Source organism: Pteropus alecto, unplaced genomic scaffold (genome assembly GCF_000325575.1).
Source record: "Pteropus alecto unplaced genomic scaffold, ASM32557v1 scaffold44, whole genome shotgun sequence".
NCBI classification, from domain to species: Eukaryota; Metazoa; Chordata; class Mammalia; order Chiroptera; family Pteropodidae; genus Pteropus; species Pteropus alecto.
Window position 1 is genome coordinate 2,210,596 of NW_006436812.1, and position 14,960 is coordinate 2,225,555.

Below are 14,960 nucleotides of genomic sequence, written 5' to 3' on the forward strand. Positions count from 1 at the left end.
AAGGGAGAACAAAAATACAACATAAATTGTAGTCAAAAGAAAAAAACAAACCGTTGTTTGGTTTTCTATCTACCCTAGGGAGCAGCTGCTGATTTCACTCTAATTTTAGCTGCTATTGCTTTGAGCTAAACTTTCCCAGACTGGGAGGAAAAAAAAAAAAAAAAACTTGAGGGAAACGGTTTCATAACCGGAGGCTGCACTGTTTAATCCAAATCAGGCAATTTCAGAAAGGTTCTTTTCCCCCAACCAACTAAACGTCTTCACCAAAGCCTCTCTTTATACCTTCACATGTAAAACACCTTTCTCCCGACTGTTCCCTGCTGGCACAATTGTTTTAGCATGGACACTCTATGCTGGAAGTATTTCGAGAAAGATTGGGGTGACCAGAAGGTGTGGAAGGTCTGCCTCTCCGATGCTGAGCAGTCTAGGGCACTTTCTTTGTATGGGACATTCCTCCCCTCCAACCCTGTCCTACAGGCACCCCGACGTCCCCTGTGTTCTTGAACACCGAACACGCCAAACGTTTCTTCATTCCAAGCTCTGGCATCCCACATCCCTCCAGACTGCCACCCTTTCCCTGGCTCTTTGGTTGGGTGACTTTATCTTGTCCTCCAGGCCACGAGTCAGCTGTTCCCTCTTCCGAGTTGTCTTCCCCATCTATTCCACATCTACATAGGCTCACTCCCCAACTGGATGCCCCTCGGCAGCTTCACCCCACTTATTTCCTTAATCGCTCTTACCTCGATGTGTGATTTTCATGAGGACAGGGAACTGGCCTGCCTTGTATTCCACTGTAACCCTGGTGCTTAGATCAATGAGTGCTTTCTTGGATGAAGGAATATTGAGGAAAATTGAAGAAAGACTCAAGGTGAGCAGGACACAATTCTCAATAGCAAAGACGTCATCAGGCTTTCTGTTCTCTCCACCTAATCCAGAAGTAATAAAGAATTCACAGCCCTCAGCCCTTTGTTCTGATTCCTCTAAGAACCCAAGATAAGCCAGGCCTAATAAAGGGGTGCACATAATCGTGAGTACACAATTGTGAGGAAAGACTTTGCAATCCAGTTCACAGCAAAATAGCCGCAAATATTTTCGACCCACACTCATGAGATGTTGCTGTGGCAAGCACAGTCTCCATCAATATAAATGTGACAGAGAGTGCTCAGGCTTTCCCAAATTTCCCTTATTTATTTGAAAGAGACTCACTACTTCAGCAGGGCATATAGCTATTCATAATAAACACTACTTTTACCATCTTCCTTTGCAGATAGATAGGTGTAGCCATGTGGCTAAGTTCTGGCTAATTCAATGTAAGAGGTATTGGTGGGTATGACTCCCAGGAAGTGGCCTTGGAAAGAGGAACTGTGACCTAATTCCCCCAGTTTTCTCTGACGCCTGTTGGAATGAGGATATAATGGCAGACGATCGAGCCATTCTTGCATCAGAAGGTGGAGGCCAAGTTTTGAGGATGGTGGAGCATCTTGACTGACGGGTGATCCAGGAGTCCCCACACCAGCCTTCTCCTCCTTGTTTCTGGGTTTCATTTTTTATAAGAGAAAAGTAACTTTTGAAAACCACTGTTTTCTTTCACTTGCAACCTAATCTAACCCTAGCTGATCCAATGGGCCAAGAAAAAAAAAAATTGAACGCAGGCATTTATATAGATGAAATCGGTGAAGCTGGATGGGATTGCTGACTCGAGACCTGAATCCCAGGATGAGGATGACCCAGCAAATGACTCATCTGCTTGTTTCTGTTTGTCCGCCCCACGGTCAGAATGACTCTCACACTGCACATATGAGCCACGGAACAATCACACTCATCATCTGATATCTGGGAGAGGCGAGGACGGCCAGTTGTTTGAAAGCTGCTTTTGCTCTGACCTACTATTTTGGCACTAGGCACTCAGAGAGAAAACAATTTTGTTCAAGATGAAAAAACTGAAAGATGGGAATAACACCAGGACCCAGAGACATCAATTTTGGTAAAACACAAGCTATGGGAATATGCCAGCAATTTTCTGCCTTTTGGAAGGGAAGTGACAGCTGCCAATTTTTCTCTCATCCACTAGGAATGTTTTGTCTCCAGTTGTCTGTTCACAAGCCTGTGTAGAAACCAACTCTAATTTGTGGGGTTTTTTCCTCTGTGGTATATTCCAGACGACTTCTGCCTCTGGTGCAGGGGTTTGACACATCACAAGTTGACGATAGCGTTCTAAGAAGAAAGTATTTGTCACCATTCTAATATATATGCAGAAACATATTCTGCCCCTGGCCAAAGGGAGAATCAACATCGCTCCTCTTGTTAGGCAATATCGTCTTTATTTTCCCAAAGGATGCTTGCTTTCTTAATACAGATATGGATAGAGTTTCTCTCTCTATGGCTTTCGATTAAAGCCTATGAACAGATTGCTCCCTGCCATTCGGTTCCACACCATGCCACTCCATCCCGCTACCCTCTGTTCTATTCCACTCTATTCCATTCCACTTACTCCACTCCGTTCTCTTTCATTCCTAACGTGAGTCCACTCCGTTCCACTCCATTTCATGATTTAGGCCATGCTCCGTTTGAATTGGAGCTGTGCGACTTGACAAGTCCTTCAACCTCTGTGAAGGTATGTATTTACCAACCACTCATGTGATAACGGTGAGGATATGAACCATTTACCCTGTGTCCAGCATCTTGAGCAGCATGTTGCATGTAGCATCCCTTTTAATTCCCACAAACCCCTGAGATGTGCGTACTTGAGCATCCTCCTTATGCAGATGAGGAAACTGGCATACACAGTGACTAAGTGATGTGTACTCGGTCACAAGACTAATAGGTCATAGGTGTGTGATGTGAACCCAGGAATTGGAATTCCAGCCTTTCCTTTGATATAAAAAGCAAAAAGTGTCCTCATGCTGTCTGCAAGACTTCCCAGGGGAGCCTTTTCAGAGAGAGTCCATTAAACCAAGGCAGATCTGTAAGGAGGGAACAGAAGCCACTGTCCCTATATGTCCAAAGTCTTACTATATCAAAAAATCTAGCGGCAACAACTTGGGGTCGGCCATGTGTCATTTAGAATCAAGGAGTTTGATCATGAAGGAGTTTGGTCATGAAACTTCTCTGTAGTCAGCTGAGAGAGGCAGGTAGAAAGTAATCTGGGCATCCATAAAGCAAAGTCCCCTCTGTCCAACACTGACAAAGAAAAGTATGTGTAATCCTGTGGCAATCTATCAGTTGTCACGGAGTACAGGCTGCATATAAAGTGCAGCATTAGTTTCAATGGGAGAACTTTCTCCCAGCTCAACAGATTTTGTAGAGGCAATGGGCACCTCGGATCAAAAGCCTGCAGATTTATGGTGGTGCCTGTTGACCAGAATTGAAAATCTCAGATGCTATTTCTCACAAAGATAAAGGAATTATTTAAACAGGACCATGAGGAAAAGTTCAAAAAGAAGAAATGGACTTATTTTCATCAGATATTTTTAAATCTCCAATTCACTTGTACTTTTGTCTTCTGCTACATGGCCCCAGATATTCTGAAAAGGGGGGACATGGAGGTGAATCAGAAAGGCAAAGTGACTTCGCAGGAAAGAAAGATAGTTTGCCTGGTTTTGCATAAGCTCGTCTAAGAGAAGGAAGGAGAAATGGAGACCACGGGCAGGTCTCTCTGCATTTATCAGGAAAGCAGAACATCTCACTTATTTGGGGATGTGAGTTGTGTTGAACTTTGCACTAGATCAGTTACTGAACTCTGCATGGAGGATAGAGGGATAAGAAAGATACTCAAGCAAATCATTTTGCAAATGACATAAGCAAACGCAAAAGAATAATGATAGATTTAATTGGATAGGAGGTGACCTGGATACCAAACTGAATACAGAAACAATGGGCGATCTTCTAAGCTAGGCTCGTATCCAATTTCAGTCAGAGTAATTAATGAAAAATTCATAAACGCACACACTTGGAAGATGCAGTTCTAGATTTCCTGTCTGACATAGTAAAATTAAATACTGGATGTCCTGTGGGAAGAAAATAACAATTTTGATTTGGAAAGTGAGTCTAAGAAAAGTCTGTATCTGTTTAGTCCCCTATTGTTCATCTAATATTGTAAATGGACTTGGACTCTTACTGATTCGTTCATTTCTTCTTTTGCATTTTTTAAAATTCATCTGGCTTAGTTAGAAAGTGAAACGCACAAAACAGAATAGGGAGAGACACGACTGGAAAACAGAGGGCTGGGACCACAGAAGGCATTCAGTGCCATACTAAGTGACGTAGAATTGATCTGATAACAGGGAGCCATTGAAAGTTTAAGCACAGGTGTGCCGTGAGTAGAGATGTGACTGAGAAAGATTTGGGAACAAGCTATAAAATCAAGTAATGGATACACACACACACACACACACACACACACACACACAATCAAAAGCACACTCATCTTTAAGAGACATCTTGCGTTTGACAGGTAGGAGAATTTGAGTTAATGTTACAGTCCTAAATGGGGTCAAGGTGAATGACAGCATATTTTTGCTGTCGCTGAAACTTCAAGTATAATCACTTCTGGGCCCATTTTGGTTGATTATGCAAGACAAACGAGAGCATAGTTAGTTCAGCAATTTTCTTTCTAATTTTTTTTTTAGTGGCCAGCGGGCTGTGGAGGGCTGAGTGAACCCAGACAAAATAAAATGTACGATGCTAAGGAGTTTTAAAAATAAATAAAATGTTACAAAAGATGCCAAGATAAGGGAACTGTGAGTCTCATTCAGAAACTCAACATCAAATGCTGCTAACATTGTCTTTTGATTTGGATGGTGAAAAGAGAGATTTGGCTAATGTCTCTGCTGAGCGTGAATTTATTGTTCCTTTGTAGGACCATGATAATGAAGTCAGAAAAATAAAATACATCAAAAAATAAAACGTGTACTTCCAAGTACCCCCAGACCCCATGGCTCTTTCTCAGCTCGTATAAGTATTACATATACTAATGGAAATCCTGCCAGCAATGGAGGTGGTGCTGGGCTATGTTTTGGGGTGCCCAAATCCTTCTTACTTCAACTTTACTACAGACTTCTGAGGGGTCTCCCTGCTCTGGTCCCTTACGCTTTCTTCTATCCATCCCACACACTGCTCTTAGCAATATCTCCCTCAATAAGAGTTTCTGAACGGAAGGTGACTTTCTCCTCCAGGTGACATTTGGAGACATTATTGGTTGTCATAATAGAGGGAAAGTATGCTGGTAGCATCTAGTGAGTAGAGGCCAGGGATGCTGCTCAGTCTGATGAAATGCACAGGACAATGTCTCATGACAAAGAACTGTCTGGCTGAAATGTTAACAGTGCCAAAGCTGAGACACCCTGCCCTAAACACACACTGATGATATTGGTTTACACGCGTTTCAAAAAAAAATTCACAACAGCCACTGGTGTTAAGTTTGAAGCCTGAGACTGGCTTTCAGTGTCCATATAAGCTGGTCTCACCAACTTCTGATTCACTCCCTGCTCTCAAATGCCTAGTGATTTCAGCCTATCTGAAGCACACCTTGCATTTCTTCCATGCTTCTTATCATGTCATTTGTCCTTTCATCTCTTGGCCTAGCAAATCTTGAGCCCTCCTTCCACACCCAGCCTGTCCTATCAGGACCTTGGAGAGAGTGGCCCTGAATGAGTTAGATGTTCCTGCTTCTCAAGTGCCAAACGGAGTTGCTCTGTGGCTGGAAGTGAAGAATCTGAGGTTTAGTCTTCACTGTGTGGCTTTGATAAGTAAAAGTCACACAGCGCAAGAGGTGATTAAACCAAAAAACTATTTTTTAGAAATGTTTATAAGAGTTTATTTGAGCCAATGAGAGGCTACACCTGGAAGCGAGATCTCAACAGACAGAAAAATGCTTCCAAAATCAAAAAGGTATTGATATGGAAATATTTTCAGGCTCCGCCCATCTCCCTGACAGATAAACAGATTTGTCATTCAGCTTATCTCCCTCTGTCGCCTGCTGACCTGTCGCACGGGTGCCTGGGTATACTTGATGCTGAACTTTGAGAATGACAGGAGAGGAATAGGAAGGCTTATACCAAGACAGGGTGAACCGGACCTATAATAATAAACTGGGAAAGAAAAAAAGACGGTTGAATGGGCTGAGGGCAGAGAGGTTGCGCGGAGGGTGGACACAGATGTGTCACAGTATAAATCCAAGAGAACAGGGAAGGAAAGAGGACACAAAAAGTGTTGCTGAAGATTATGAATTGAATGCCTTTAATGTGTGTGTGTGTGTGTGTGTGTGTGTGTAAATTTTTTTTTTCTTTTTCTGGAGAAATCAGAAATTTGTTTTAAATTATTTTCATTTTCAATGACTATTCTAATATTATTCATTGTTCTACTCTATTAACGGGAGTTCGGTAACAACACTGAGCGACATGGGGCAAGGCTTTACGAGGGGTACACGAATAGTAAAGAACACCTTTTCTATGCAAAAAAGAAACCGAAGGTCAAAATCCTATGACTTTGGGATCGAGCTTCAGACTCAGCCAGGATTACGACTAAGCCCACACTCGACCACTTCACTCTTCTGCCTCTCAAAGGAAATGCTTCAGTTTCATGTCAGTTTTTGATCATTCAAGAAAGCCTCATTTCCAACGATAGGGCTGTATATTCCCTTTTAATAACTACCTCCGTGATTTTGATAGAAAAAAAAAATACCCATGTAGATAGATACATAAATAACAGTTCTCTATGGAAACATCTGTTTTGTTCCTATAGATCCACATCCCTGAATCGTAGGCTTATATAGGTGGGCAACCTACAGCAGCTTTACCTACAGAGTAGATATTCGATACAGGCTACTAATGATGCTGCATAATTATGAATGCACAGGACCATGTACCCCCATCAAGAAAGGCCACCTAAAATTCTCCCTGGAATCCCTTTCATCCTGTTTCTCTTTCCGTTACGTCGCACAGGCTATACAAGAGAGAGCTGACGTCCCCTGGTGTATGTTTGTCACGGAACCTTTTGTTCCCTGGTTCTTTATGAGAGTTTTGTCCTACTCAGAGTTGAAGAGAAAAATAACCCATTTATATTCTCTGCACTACTCGTTGGGTTTTATTCCAATTGCTATTGTGACAGGGGCTGCTACGAAGAGGAATACCAATGTGAGCAAGGAGTTAAGCAATGCCGCTCCAAATGCAGTGAACTGGTCAGATGACTCGGAAGAAAGAGAAAGCCAGCGCAGTCTTGAATTCTAAATTTAGATAGATTGGTAGGTAGGTAGGTAGGTAGATAGATAGATAGATAGATAGATAGATAGATAGATAGATGACAGACAGATAGAGATACATGTGCATCTTTACATATCTATCTATTCACAAATCATTCATCTAGTTTGGGCTGGGAGAAAAGCCAGCATGTGGCTAAGAGTACAAATTTGGCTCTCAGGGAGACCAAGTCCTGGTATAACCTCTGTGTCCGTGATTTTTGGAAGACGAAGCTCAGCTTTCCCATTGGAGTCACAGGCATGATAGTAGCGGTGCCTGTCTGAGGGGTCTTCTGTGAGTCCCCATGAGTTAGTTCATGTAGGATGTACAGTCCACCTCATGGTCTCAAGTAGGTGGTGCACCAAGGGGAGATGTGATTGCTCTGGGGAGTGCTAAAATGATGGAGATTTGTGAGGGATGGTGGAAAATAAACTAGATTGCTTTTGAAAAGAAACCTTTTTGATCAAATCCCAAATGTTGACCTCGAGAGTATAGGATTTGGAGTTAGATGAGATGTGAGTTCAGGTCCAGCCTTTGCCATTTACTAGAGGGGTGCATGTGTGTAACAGAGAGGGAGAGAGGGGAGGAAGGGGAGGATAGAATGATCACGTTCTTCCAATAATCAGAGCTTCAATAATGCCCTTGTCCGTAAAAGGGGATAATAACAGTGCCTACTCACAGGGTTACTATGAGAAATAAATTATATAACACATGTATGTAGTCTAGCATATTATTTGTCCCATGGTAAACACATAATATATTGTTATTCTCGAATAATCCATTCTGTTATTAAGTGTCTGGGTAGGCTGTGCCCATACTCCCCATCCACACCCATCTGAAAACAACATATTTGGAATGTTGCAGTTATCAAGAACTATTTGTTAATTCCCTATGCAGAATGTAAATCTTCCAGACTATCTGCTGCTCCATGCTAATTATGTACTTATCGTATTTGAATATCTGTTGCAAATTTACAAAGCCACTGTTGTCCTTCTGGCTCCTGGCTATACACAGTCAGGAATAGAAGTTTACAAGCAAATCAAACACATAAAAAAATAAACCCACCTTGGCATGAAAAAGAAAACAAACCAAGAACATCCTATAATATCTTGTTCTTCTGACCAGCTGGGGCTTTCAGAATTTCTTCAGGTTGACTTCACCACACAAATATAGAACCAAATAGATCCCCACACTTACCCTTGCCACGATATTTATTGTACAATCACACTTTAATAAAAATCCAGAGAATGCTTCTCTGTCAGAGTGTCAAGTGTCCCAAATCCACCAATATTAAATATCTGGCTTTTGGTTCTCAGTGGCTATAATTTAAGAAAGGAGCGGGGTGGGGGGGCTTTGGAGACAGAAAACCGAGTTCAGTGCCTAACCCCACCACACCCTGGCTGTGTGACCTTCCTGAGCTCCCCATAACAAAAGAATAATAAGAGCGCCTACGTCTTAGGCAGAGCTTCCACCTGGTTCAATACCAGGGGTCCCATTCAGATCCAAGTCCGCGTGACTCTCATTCTTTAGGGCTGGAGTTGCTGCTTCTTGGGTTCTGAAGATTAAATGAGTTAACACGGGCCAGCACTTAGCACAGCAACTGGCACATAGCACATACCAAGTAAGTGCTAATCATTATTATTACTGCGGAATCGTGGTGGGACTGAATGTGATAACTCCAGGAAAGGCCTGAGCACAATGACAGGAACATGGGAAGCTCTAAATAAGTGACAGCTGAAGCCACCTTTGCTCGTAAACGACACCAGTTCCTTTGTGAAAGACAGCAAGGAAGACCAAATCATCTCAGACTCCCCACTCCACCCCAAATGCCATAAGGACATCAAATTGGGTATGAAAACACAAAACCCGGTATAGTTCAATTATCTGCACTAATGGAAGGGTTCAGAGGCAAGGACGATCACCCAGAGTGGAAAATCCAAAAACCACTTTCACTTGGTCATGAAATACGCCGTCAGTACACATTCAAATATACTATGTCTGCCATTCGGGGGCTTAATTTCCAACAAAATAATGAATCCACACAAGACAGGCCTGATTCAAGCTGGGAAGTGCTCTGGTTCTTTGGTCTGTTTCCTGCTCATCTCCTCTCCTCGACATGCTCCATGCTGAGAACAGCCAGCAGGCTGCCCCGAGTGGTGCAGAGAACCAATCTAAACAGGGTTGACCCCTCTCAAATCTTCCCAGAGCATGAAAGAGGCCTGGGTTTCAAAGACTTCCTCTGCATGAAAATTAACTAGGGCCCCTGGTCGATATGCCACAGATAAGATGCTAAGGGGACACCTCGCTGCAGAAAATAGAGAGCCGAGCCATGCGTGGGTCTGCCCTACCCAAGATCCACAGTGCTGCTCATTTTCTTTGACACAAAGATCTCCAGAAGCCCACCGCCCCATCAAAAACACTGCAAGTCCAGAAGGAATGACTTTCTTGTCCATGAAGTAGATTCCGTGATGTTCTAACAATACGGCCTTGCAGAAGTAAATCGTGCAATGAGCACTATACTGCACGATTCATCCATTAACACATACTGAGCACTTATCAAGAGTTTGGCACTGACAAGGAACTGAGCGAATGAGGAATTGGAAAGAAGACACAGAGTCCTGACCCTTACGGCCTAGAGAAAACAAATAAGCAATGGCAGATGAATGTAATAAAGTAAACATGGTGGTGAGAACACGTAGCTAGAGCACCAGAGCTTGTCTGGTGGGGGCTGGGGCCATGATCTAGGCCTGACACTCCCATTAGGTCAACATCACCTCTGTCCCATGCAACTGCAACAGTCCTTTTGCCTTTCTGCCCCGACCTACAAGCCTGAATTTTGTTCCACAGCCAGAGTCATCTTAAAATGTGACTCTGATCAGGTCGCTCTTCAAACCTCCCGGTGACTTCTCACTGCCTCTAAGATGAAAGCCATGTTCATATTTTGACATGGAAGCTCTTGCCCGATCTGGCCCTTCCCCACCTGCCTCTCCTCAGCTCAGGTCACTCCTTGCCCTGGGTGCTACATTCCTGACACAGCGGTTCCTTCCTTTCGGCTCTAAAACAACGTCTTTTTTCTTCCCCTCAGAACCTAGGCACCTTCTGTTCACTTCGATTGCAATGCTTATCTCACAGCTGATTCCATGTCATCTGTTTTATTCTCTGCCCAAATGCCACCTCCTTCTAAAGACCTTTCCTAATAACCTCAAGTAGGGGACATTGGTTAATTGAGAGGGGAATTAAATTCCAACTGAGTTTCCTTCACGGCACTCTCAAAACGTGGAGCAACCAATTTTTGTGTGTTGCCATTTATGCCTGTGGCCCCACAAAATGTAAATAATAAGAACAAATGTTGGCCGAGTGGTCACTATGTGGAAGACACTCTGCTCAGCAATTTTCAACACGTAACTCATTTCATCTTCACAGCTAATGTGTTTGGTCATAGTTGTGGAGACAGACACAGAGAGGTGAAGCAACATGCACACTCGTTGTGGGACTTGCACATGATGGAGGCTAAATTTGAACCTGGGAAGTGGGTTGCAAAATCCATGTCCTTCGCTTCCGTACTGAATCACTTCTCAACCACGAATTTCTTTATTTTTTCAATGAAAATGAAGTCCCCTTCCTGAAAGGTCATTAAAAAAGTGATAAAGACCATAAAAAAAGTTTGAGCAGTCAAATTCTACCCATCACTTCCCTTTGGGATTTTCTCCCTTTCCCTCCTGCTCTGCCTCCCCATGACAATGAACTCTCTGCCCTATCCTTTCAGAATGCATTCCTCCCATAATCACTCTTAGCAGCTGTGACTGCATAAAGCTTGTTTATACCTATGTCCCATGGCTAAAAGAGATCTTTAGGCTGTCCACAACCCTGTCCAAAGAGTATATACATCACCAAGAGACAGGCTGTGAAATAGACTGTGTTGATTTAACTAGGAACATCCATTAACTAAAAGCAAAGAATACCCAAGGCCACCTCAGCATTCTCTTATTCTGCCTTCCATCCCCTCCTACCCACCAGCTCCATTCTAATTCTATGCTTCCAATCTTAAATGCATTAAAAACATAACCTATTATATTTCTTTTTTTTTCCCCACCTAAACAGGCTCAACTTAAGGTCAGTCTCTTCTGGTACACTGGCTCCTATTATGAAGGGGATAAAGGAGAGATTGCTTTTAAAAAGAGACAGGCAGCTTTTAATGACAGTTTCCGAACAGTGGCCTTTTGTACTTGAAGGGATTGATGATAAAGCTCACTGTCAACTGACAGTAACATCAATGTCAGAGCACAAAGGGATGGATGTCCCTCAATATGGGATCATCCCAGAGCCATTAACCAGTGCTGGTCCACTCTGCCATCTTGAAGGATGGCCACTCCTCATGATAACCTGGCTGTGGCTTGACTCTGAGCAGTCAGAGAAATAAGGCAGAGTTGGGAAAGAAAACTAACTCACTCACTCTCTCTCACACTCCTTCTCTCTCTCACACTCCTTCTCTCTCTCTCTCTCTCTCTCTCTCTCTACACTCTCTCTCTCTCTCTCTCTCTCTCTCTCTCTCTCTCTCTCCATATTGATAAAGTAATTCAACATTGCCTAGTTGTCAAGGGCTAGGGCCCAAGTATAAATTCCAGCTTTGCCAAGTTTTCGCTGCATGACTTCGGGCAAGTATCTTTGCTTCTCTGCGGTCCAGTGTTCTCATCTGTAATACACTAATGACAATAACACTATCTCATGGAGTTGTCTTGCAGATAAGGTAATTCATGCAAAGAACTTGGCACAATGTCTAGACAGAGAAACAGTCAAAATACACGTTGGCTCTTCTTCCTGTCATAACTACTACAGAACTGTTCAGTTTACACTGTGCTTTCTCATGCACCCTAACTTTCCCTAATGTTTTTGTGAAGGAGACAGGGCATTTAGTACTTCAACCATTTCATAGGTGAGGCTCAGAGAGGTGTTAAGGTGGGCTCTAAGTTACACAAGTGACCGGCTGGCAGAGTCAAGACTAGAGAAATGACCATCTGATTCCAGACCAGTGCTAGGTCCACCATTCCAGGTTGTTTCTCAATCCGTTGAAGACTGAGTGACTCTCACATGTCTGCAATGACCCTAGAAGAGAATGAAGGCCATTCCTTAAGTGTCCCAAAATAATCACAATTTCAAATATTGTATCTTATTGTTAATCTGGCCATATCATTTATCATGTAAGCCTGGATATTTCTGACAGTGACAAAAGCTATACTGGGCAGGATCCCAAGAAAAGAGATATAAACTGAGGCCATACCAGATAAACTGGGACAAATGCCCTCTACCCACTCACTGGCCACATAATTATACTAGCACAAGTCCCGATTTTCTTTCTATAGATGACTACGGCATCTAACATTTTGATTCTTGGCGCATTATCTCATTCCCTCCCTTCTGATGGGGTCACCCCTCTTTCTTTTGGCCAATGACTTCTCCAACCTTGGGTGTCACTGCAGGTCTGCCAAATACAGTAGCACTTTTCTTCCCAGCCTCAAAGACTGGGTGAAGGGTGAACTGAAAGCCAAGCCAATGGAGGTTCTTCCCAGGGTTTTTTCTGTTAGAGCCGGAAAGGAAGATGTCCCTTGTTTGGGAGGAGGGAGGGGATTATGATGCTCAAAAGATCATTGTCCTTTGGCTTCTTGGAGGAAATTTGTCTTCAGCAGAAGCTGCCAACCCACCAAGAGGTAGAGACAAGTGGAGATGACAGGTGAACAAAAAAGAGAATGTGCTGGCAGTCGTGAGCCATTGGTTCCAGACACAAAAATTTGAGGTCCCACTTCTGACACCCCCATTCTTGCATCATTTATTTAATTCTGTAGGCTAACACAAAATTCTTCCTCAAACCATTATCTAATATATTCTAAGGTCATTTTTTGCTTCATTTTGTTAATACTAGTGTGAATCAGGTTTCTGTTATTTGCAATAATTCTGATTATACAGATGCAAAAAAGTATGGGTATAAAGGAGTACCTCTAAGAAAGTTAAAATATTTAAGTGAAAGAGAAGTTAGAAAGGAGGTCGTTCAAGGTAAGCAGCATATTTTCATTGAAATGATCATTCCAGTGGGCATGAGAGAGCTTAAAATTATGAATAAGGACAACAAGGGAGATACGTCCTGTGTCGCAAGAGGTCTTATTGGAGGAAGGACATGGCCATAGAAAGGCCTTATGGGGCAGTGGCTTTGGGATCAAATAAGTCCTGGTTCAAATGCCAGTACCCTTCTGACTCACTTCAGCTCTCTAAGTTTCTATTTCCTCCCCCATGGAATAAAGATTCTAATATCTCTCAGAGTTGTTAAGAGAATCCTCAAGAATGTACATAAAGCACCCACTATTACTCTTGGCACACAGAATGTTACTAATAAACAGTAATTATGATTAATGTGTGGAGGGCAGTAAAGGTATATCCAACTGTAAGACCTGGTGGGTGCTGGGTTAGAGACTGTGGTGTCCCTAAGGATAGAAGCTATCCCTTAGTTGCTGTAGTCTGGCCTGGGACCTGGACTCCACAGAGTGCTTAATAAAAGTCAATGAATAAATAAATGAAAAATGAAATCATTGATGCATACACATAACCTTAGAGGGATCCTAAATAACCACAAAAAAACCATTACTAATATCCTCAAAGAAAATGTATCTGGCAAGGTATTTAGAGACAGATTGCATTAAAGAAATCCTCGTGGCTGTTGTCAAAATATATATTTTTTGCAAGAGCAAAAACCTGCAGATAGTACAAATAAAGAAAAAGTAAAGCAATCATTTCTGCTTTACATCATGAACCCATGCGACTTGTTTACAAAGAAAAACGGGGTAAAAGGCGCATCACTCATCCAATCGCTCGTTTATTTGTGAGTTTATTCGCATCCATTAGCTCCTGCTACGATTCGGCAATGCTCTGCATCCAAGGGATGCAAAGAGGAAGACACAGTTGTTGCCAAAGGATCCTCAAACGAGGACATGAAGAAGACATACTAATGACTAAGTGATCAAACATAATAAAGATCACGCCGTCAGAGGCAGCAAGGGCTTCCGAATTCCTGAAGATGGAGCACTCACTTTCCCAGGGAAGACTGAATGTGCCAAGGCCGACGGGGAAGAACCACCAACCCCAAAGGGGGAAACAATATCGAAGGCAGAAAGTGATGAAGATGCGAGCCGTCTTTCGCGGGGACAGTGGATCCTCTGATCCCCCTGGAACAAAGCCTGCACGAGGCGAGTGGTGGCCCTGAGGCTCGGAGGCTGCGTTGACCAGATGCCTGTAGGTCTCGAATCCCAAGCTAAAACATATCAATTTCATTCTGTTGAAAATGATCAGCCACCAACATTTTTTGATAGAGAGAGGGACCTAACCAAATCAGAAATTTTGTGAAGTAATACTCAAAGTAGGGCAGAGGGTAGCTCAGGAGGGGAGGTGGGGTGACGGATTTTATTTATTTTATATGAAATAGTCAAACATTTTCCCAGGAATTTAGTAAGAATGACTAGATATACGGACATACTGCTCATTGTAGGAAAGAAGGCTAAGTCAGGGTAAAGAGACAAAGTACAGGAAAACCCAGTGCAAACTGTATTCAGGGGGTGGGGAGGGAAGGCGTTCACTGTCTTATGTACGTGAAACACCCAGTGGTAGATCCAGCTCAAACACAAGTGTTTGTGTAACGTCATCTGTACTTGCTCGCTCGCTCTCGTTCTCTCTCTCTCTCTC